Below are 6,524 nucleotides of genomic sequence, written 5' to 3' on the forward strand. Positions count from 1 at the left end.
TATAGAAGACACTCCAGGGCAACATGAAAATTTCATGCAAAACGTGCTGCAGTAGGACTTTCCAGAACAGCACTGAAAAGGCAGGTAAATAGCCTTTTTTCGTGTCTGTTGATTCAAAACGTTTGACTTTTACCTTGACTTTTACGGTGCTTCAAAAACACTAAACAATCCCAACAAAACGGACCATAGAAAGATTTTCCAGAAATTTTAAATTTTATTTGAAACGAACGAAAATTCCCTAACAGGCTTTCAATAATTTTTTACACCCAAACTGAAGCCGGTTAAAACTTGCTTCTTTCTCCACATGCAGAAAACACTTCAGCGTTGAAACGCTCAAAACTTACTGAAACTCCGACTGCGGGAACATTTTTTATAAAGCCAACTAAAGATCTTAAACTTAGTCAGCTTGGACATGTTCTGACGTTAAACCTAAAACAGCTGGAAACTTGCCCCTTGCAGATTTATATAAGATTACTGTTGAAACGTTAAAACAGTCAAGTAAACCCGATCAATGGAAGAATTTTCAGCAATTAAGAAACCTTAATTTTGAAATGAACTAATTTTTACAGGTTGCATTAATTCAGTGCAGGTAGTAACTTTTCCCGTTTGACCAACAGCTTCAAAGGCCTTATAATTGTACTGTTGAAAAATTTACAGTAAAACCTAACACAAGAAGATATTGAAACTCTCCCAAAAGTCCAAAGTAGAGCAGGTAGATACAGGCCTTGGCACCCGTTTATATAAGAAAATGTTGAAAATCTCCAGTAAATTTTGTCACACGAAAACTTTCGGCAAACTATCGAACTTTCCAACAATGAATCGACTCAAAGCTTCAAACAACTTCCAGAATAAACTTGCCGATTTTAGGTTTCCAAAAGTGGTTCAACGATTAAAATGTTGACTGCCTAAAGAATATGTTTGGCACATGAAAATTGTTCTAAAATAAGCAAAAGTTCTCCAATTTGATGTCAATCAGTGCGTACAAACAGGTTGGATTTAAAAAATTACTTGCGTCCAAAAACAATTGGTAGATACATTTTTCGTAATTATTTATAGAAGAGACGCGGCCGCTAATATGTTGATCGTTTAAAGCGAATGAGCTACAGGAATAATTTACAAAAGTTAACCCAACTGGAGCTGCTAAAGGCTTGTCGGTTTCGTCGCTAAATCAAATTTCTGAGCGCAGCATCGCCGTGAGTTGAATAATCAAAATCTGTTGGCTTTCTGCAAGCTGAAACAAATCTTCGGTACCATTTTCATTTACGCCCCTTGTGGATTTTTATTAAGTGCAGTCCTCATTAGTTAATTCTTTCGCTCGTTGCCCAAGCACTAATCTGTTTAGACGACGTAAGAATTTTTCTGCAGAGATGAAATCCACTAAAACTGCTGTGTTTTATATATGCAAATGTAGCTAGAACTTCACTAAATAAAGGCAGACTTGGAGTGAATACTTTGCGGTACTCAGTACGCGTGCCTAATAATTCCCGGTTTATATTCGACGTAAATTTGTGCAGAAATAAGGAGAAATAAAGATGGACCCCGAACGCGAACACCCCAAGAAGACTAAACAAAATTTGAAAACTTTAGAGCGAACTGAAGGAAGACAATGTTGCGCACTGCTAAGCTCTAGAAGGATGCGAATAGTAAACCCTGAAAATGCTCAGCTATGCATTTCTAACGCCCCAAAAAGATTGTTTAGCTGCCATAACTATTGAGCTATGAAGGACCAACAAATCAAGAAACCCGGCAGCCAACCGAATATTGTTTGATGTTTCCAGCCAGCTTTGAAACGTTCTCATTTTATTTGCAGGCTTCTTTAATTAGACGGTTCGTTCCAGAGTGAGCTCGGCAATTTCCAAGTTTGCGCCTTAACCGGTTCAAACCCTATCCAGCTGTCCTCATTTCTCAAAACAAACGAAAACCTGTCAGCGTTCCGAGTTCATAAACTGGTGCAGCCGAACTAATCTCGGGAGGTGATTTGTCTGTCACCCAAATGAAAAACGACATCTTGGAGGCAGGCAGCAGTAACAGCCGCAGAAACTTTGCAGCCAAATCCTGGTTGGAATGGCACAAACAAAGTGTGTTTGTTGCCTGCAGGAATGCAGCCACTGTTCAATCGGGAAATCAGGAAAAAAGTAATCCGAGCCGAATCGAATCTGGCAAATGCAATACGGTTAGTCAAACTCCTGCGGAACGAACAAAACTCCCCATTCGAGCCAATTTTCCTATTCGGATTCGAAAAGCTGAATCGCGCTGTTATTTCCAAATCGAGCAACGTCTCGGTAAACAAACTTACGATTTCCTTTCAATCGTTTCAAGCGGAAATTGCCACAAAAGATGCGATTTTTTCAGTCGCAGATCTCTAATTGATACGCTTTGTTATCTGTTTTCCTATCAGTCACATTTTCTGTTCCACAATTGCGAGATAAATCCTGAAATATCACATGGAATTCGTGCAGACTGAGCAAAAAATTATTAATATAAGGACTGCAAGCATGACAAGGTCCTGCTGCAGTGCAATTAAACCTCCGTAAATGCCCTAAGAGGATTTAAAAATGCATATATTAAAACCTCGAGTAGAACTAAGGCAAACGTGAAAATGTTTTCGTCGATAAAACAGGCAGTTCGGTTGAAAAACGCGTTATGGAAAAGTCGTGAAAAGTGATTAAAAACGCCGTGAGCGCTTTTTGAGAGGCTCCCGAATGAAACATATTTAAATGCTTTAATTAAAAAGCAAACATGCCGACAACGGGGCAGCGAAAACCTGCCGGCTCCGCCAGACTTTTGCGAGAAATTTCCATTTTTCAAATGCAACCAGCTTGAATACGTTCGAAGGCTTTCATTATGCAGACGACCACATGCCAAAAGGTCAAACATTAATTTATTGTTTCGGACTGAAATTGAACTTTCATGAATACATTTTTCCTTGATCGTTCGAAAGCGTTTGATAACACGGTAATAGAGACAGAAGAAGCCAAATGGCCCAATGTTTTCATGTAAATTTTCCGCCATAAATCTCCAGATTATTGAAGGTTATAATATGAAATTTGGAGAACCATAAATCGCAAAGTTCAATGCCTACACGGAATATTTTCAATAAGATTTATACTTCCATTTTAAATAGGATTTTTCGACAGCATTTCCTAGATTATACCAGTCGGTGGGTATTTGAGGGAATCGAGTCACGATTTATTGCAAATTAAGGGCTGGCGTCCCAGATGGTACATCCGAAGCAAATTCCGAAGATGATGGCTAAAAAAGTGCAAAACTGTCTTAGGTTTCGTTTCGGTAGCATTGCTAGAATGCGAGTGAATTAACCAGGTCAACCTGGTTGAAGTTGTACTGTTTACTGCTGGAGAGGTTTAACTCGTTCGGGGCATGGAAAATAATTCTGCGCTCGAATTTGTTTGAAATTTCCAGCATTGTTAATGTTAAGTGTCTTCCTTAAATGGGCCAAATGCAAAGAATCTGTCCTGACTGGTTTAGACGCAAACGAAATGTGAATGTTCGGCTCAAAAGCAAGTCAATCTCAGCCTGATTAAAAGCTTCAGTTGATATGAGAAAAAATATCTGGCTTCCAGAATGTAGTTTCTTTGAGTTTTCCAACACTTTAGCAAAAAATGGAGTTCTATAGATGTGCGAAGAAATAAGACTTGCGCTGGTTTGTGTGAGAACTATTTGAAAGCCGGTTTTCCTGAAAGCTTTTGGTCGTCACATGTGAAACTTTATCAGTTTACATAACATCTTTTGTCGATTTGGTTTGGATCAAGCTTTAGCCGTTTAAACACTTAAATATATTTCATGAGTAATAACGGAAAGAGGTCCGTAATTCCTCTTGCTTGAGTGTGAGGAATATTTGAAGCCGCTCTAATTCAGAGGTTTAACTCGCCCTAAATGAATGTCAGATTTACTTGAACTTTTCCTCATCTAAATGGTCTACTGTATTCTATAAATGAGCAGAAATCCAAGGGTGTACCATATATGAAAAAATGTTGAATGATAGTCTGGTCAGAAGCATCAGTTCGGATCTAATGAAAGTTTGTTAATTTATGGAAAATTTTCGTGAAAGGTGTAAGAGTTTAAGAGTGAACAGTTCTTCATTGAGGGAGAAAAATCTACATTTCTGTCCATTTTAGTTGATATGTAGGTTTGCATGCTCAGTTGCACAACAATCGACATCAGGAACCAGACTTACTTTACATTTCTGCAAGACAGTTAGCAGTTAATATATTCAAAATTTTAAGTCAATGAAACCTACTTCTTTCATGCGACCAGATTTTTTATGGGTTACAAACCAGCCCTTCAATAGACGGGCTATCAAAAATTGCTCAAACCTCTATAGGCACAGACTTACCTCTTTTCGTGAGACCCTCGACCGTGTCCTAATCTTTTAGATCAGGAGTTTCAATTAAATCAGACCGCAGAAATAATTTCGTTTTACCTTCGAACGTTCCAACGTTCTCGAACATACTGGCGCTCAAAAATACCCTTGCAGGTACTTGTTTCGTGGTCCATTTGCAGAAGATACTTAATGGTTAAAGTGTTGACAGTTAGAAGCTTAGAAGCAATCGAGAACATGTTAAGATTTTCCAGGGAACAACCGTATACGTCTCGTTTCTCAAACCTTTTTTACAAGCGAAATCTCTAAGGCAGAGTTGCTGTTAAAAATTTCTCATGTTCAAACAAGAACAGATGGAACCTTGTAATTTTAGCCATGTATAGAAGACACTTGGCTCTAAAACACGTGAAATTTTGAACAAAATGAGACCATCGGAATATTTTCCTGAAATTAACAAAGTTGCCTTGATTTGAAACGACTTAAAGCGCTCAAGCAGACTAACATTAAAAAATTCTGCGCATCCACATAAAAACAGGAACAAACTCGTAGCTGGATTCGTTTATAGAATGCATTTAACAGTTTTAGTTACAACAGTTTGTTATAAAGTTTGTACTTATTATACTTGAAAAGCACTCTTAAACCTTCAATTGACCCCATCCAAAGCTTTAGCAAGCGTAGTGGCTTTACAAAATTCCCCAAGCTCAAACCGAACACCGTAGTAGCTGGGCTCTAAAATATTTGAAATTTGTAGCCAAATGTGACTACGAGAAATTTTTCGATAAAAATTCCTCACAGTCAAATAAGAATAAAAACCACCTTGTATGTTCATCCAGTTACAGAAGACACTTGACTCTTAAACATTTGAAATTTGCAACCAAATATGACTATGGGAATTTTTTCCTGAAATTTCCAAACTGTGCTTGAATTCTTTGAAATGAAATTATCAAGCAGACTGATATGAAAAATGTCTGCGCATCTGAACAAGAACCGGTAGAAACCTGTTGCTGTATCTAGTTATAGAAGACACTTGATGGCTTAATTTTCATAAGTTTGAAGCATGCGAAGCCACAAAGATTCGATAGTGAAATTTGCAACCAAATGAGACAGCAAAATTTTTTTTCTTGAAAGTTACAAACTGTGCTTGAATTGCAAGGTCTCAGAGCGCTCAAGCAGACTGACGTGCAAAACTTGTGAACATCCATGCTCGAATCGGTAGAAACTTGTAGTTTTATCTAGTTATAGAAGACACTTGACGGTATAATTTCCAAAAGTTGCAAGCAAGCGAAGCTACAAAGATTTCAGAGTGAAATTTGCATCCGAGTGGCAAGGCGGAAATTTCTTTCTGGAAGTTACAAATTGTGCTTGATTTGCAATACCTTAAAGCGCTGAAGCACACTAACATTAAAAAATTCTGCACATCCACATAAAAACACGAACAAACTCGTAGCTGGATTGGTTTATTATTAACATTGTATAACATTTATAATTTTTGAGGCGAATTACCCAACAAGAAGTTTGTAAAAAAATGAATCCGCCTCAACAATATAGAACTTATCTACAACTTAGGTATGGGCCTCATATCTGTTCTATTTTTCGATATCTAGAATCCAAATACATAAAACTTCAACACTCTGAAAACACTCTAAAATTTCAGTAACAAAACCTCATGATATAATTGAAAATACAAAAAATGTAATTTATAAAATTCCTTGCGAATGCAATAAATTTTATATAAGAGAAACCTCAACACCATTGCACAAAAGACTCAAAGAACACCAATCATACATAAAAAACAGAGGATATCATAAATCACACATTTGTCAACATGCGTTTGATAATTGCCATAAAATGCAATGGAATAATTCCACAATTTTAACAAAAGAACAACCTACAAAAAAACGTAAAATTAAAGAAAGCGCACTAATTTTACTAAATCAAAATAATTGTGTTGCTTCATGGTCATTTAATTTAAATCTGAAGTAGACCAGAGAAACATACATCCAAATTAAATTTACACCAAAATTATTAATTAACAATACCTTTATTAATTTAAACAATGAGATTAAGTCAATGTCACATAACTGACAATTTGCACAGACGAATTATCATAGCGAATTTTCATATACTGTATTATCCTACTATTGTTACACAATTTATTAACATACTCTTTTTTAGGTTCATTTAG

The sequence above is a fragment of the Dendroctonus ponderosae genome, unplaced genomic scaffold (genome assembly GCF_020466585.1).
Source record: "Dendroctonus ponderosae isolate FM_Combo_2020 unplaced genomic scaffold, Dpon_F_20191213v2 Dpon_F_20191213_10, whole genome shotgun sequence".
Lineage (NCBI taxonomy): Eukaryota > Metazoa > Arthropoda > Insecta > Coleoptera > Curculionidae > Dendroctonus > Dendroctonus ponderosae.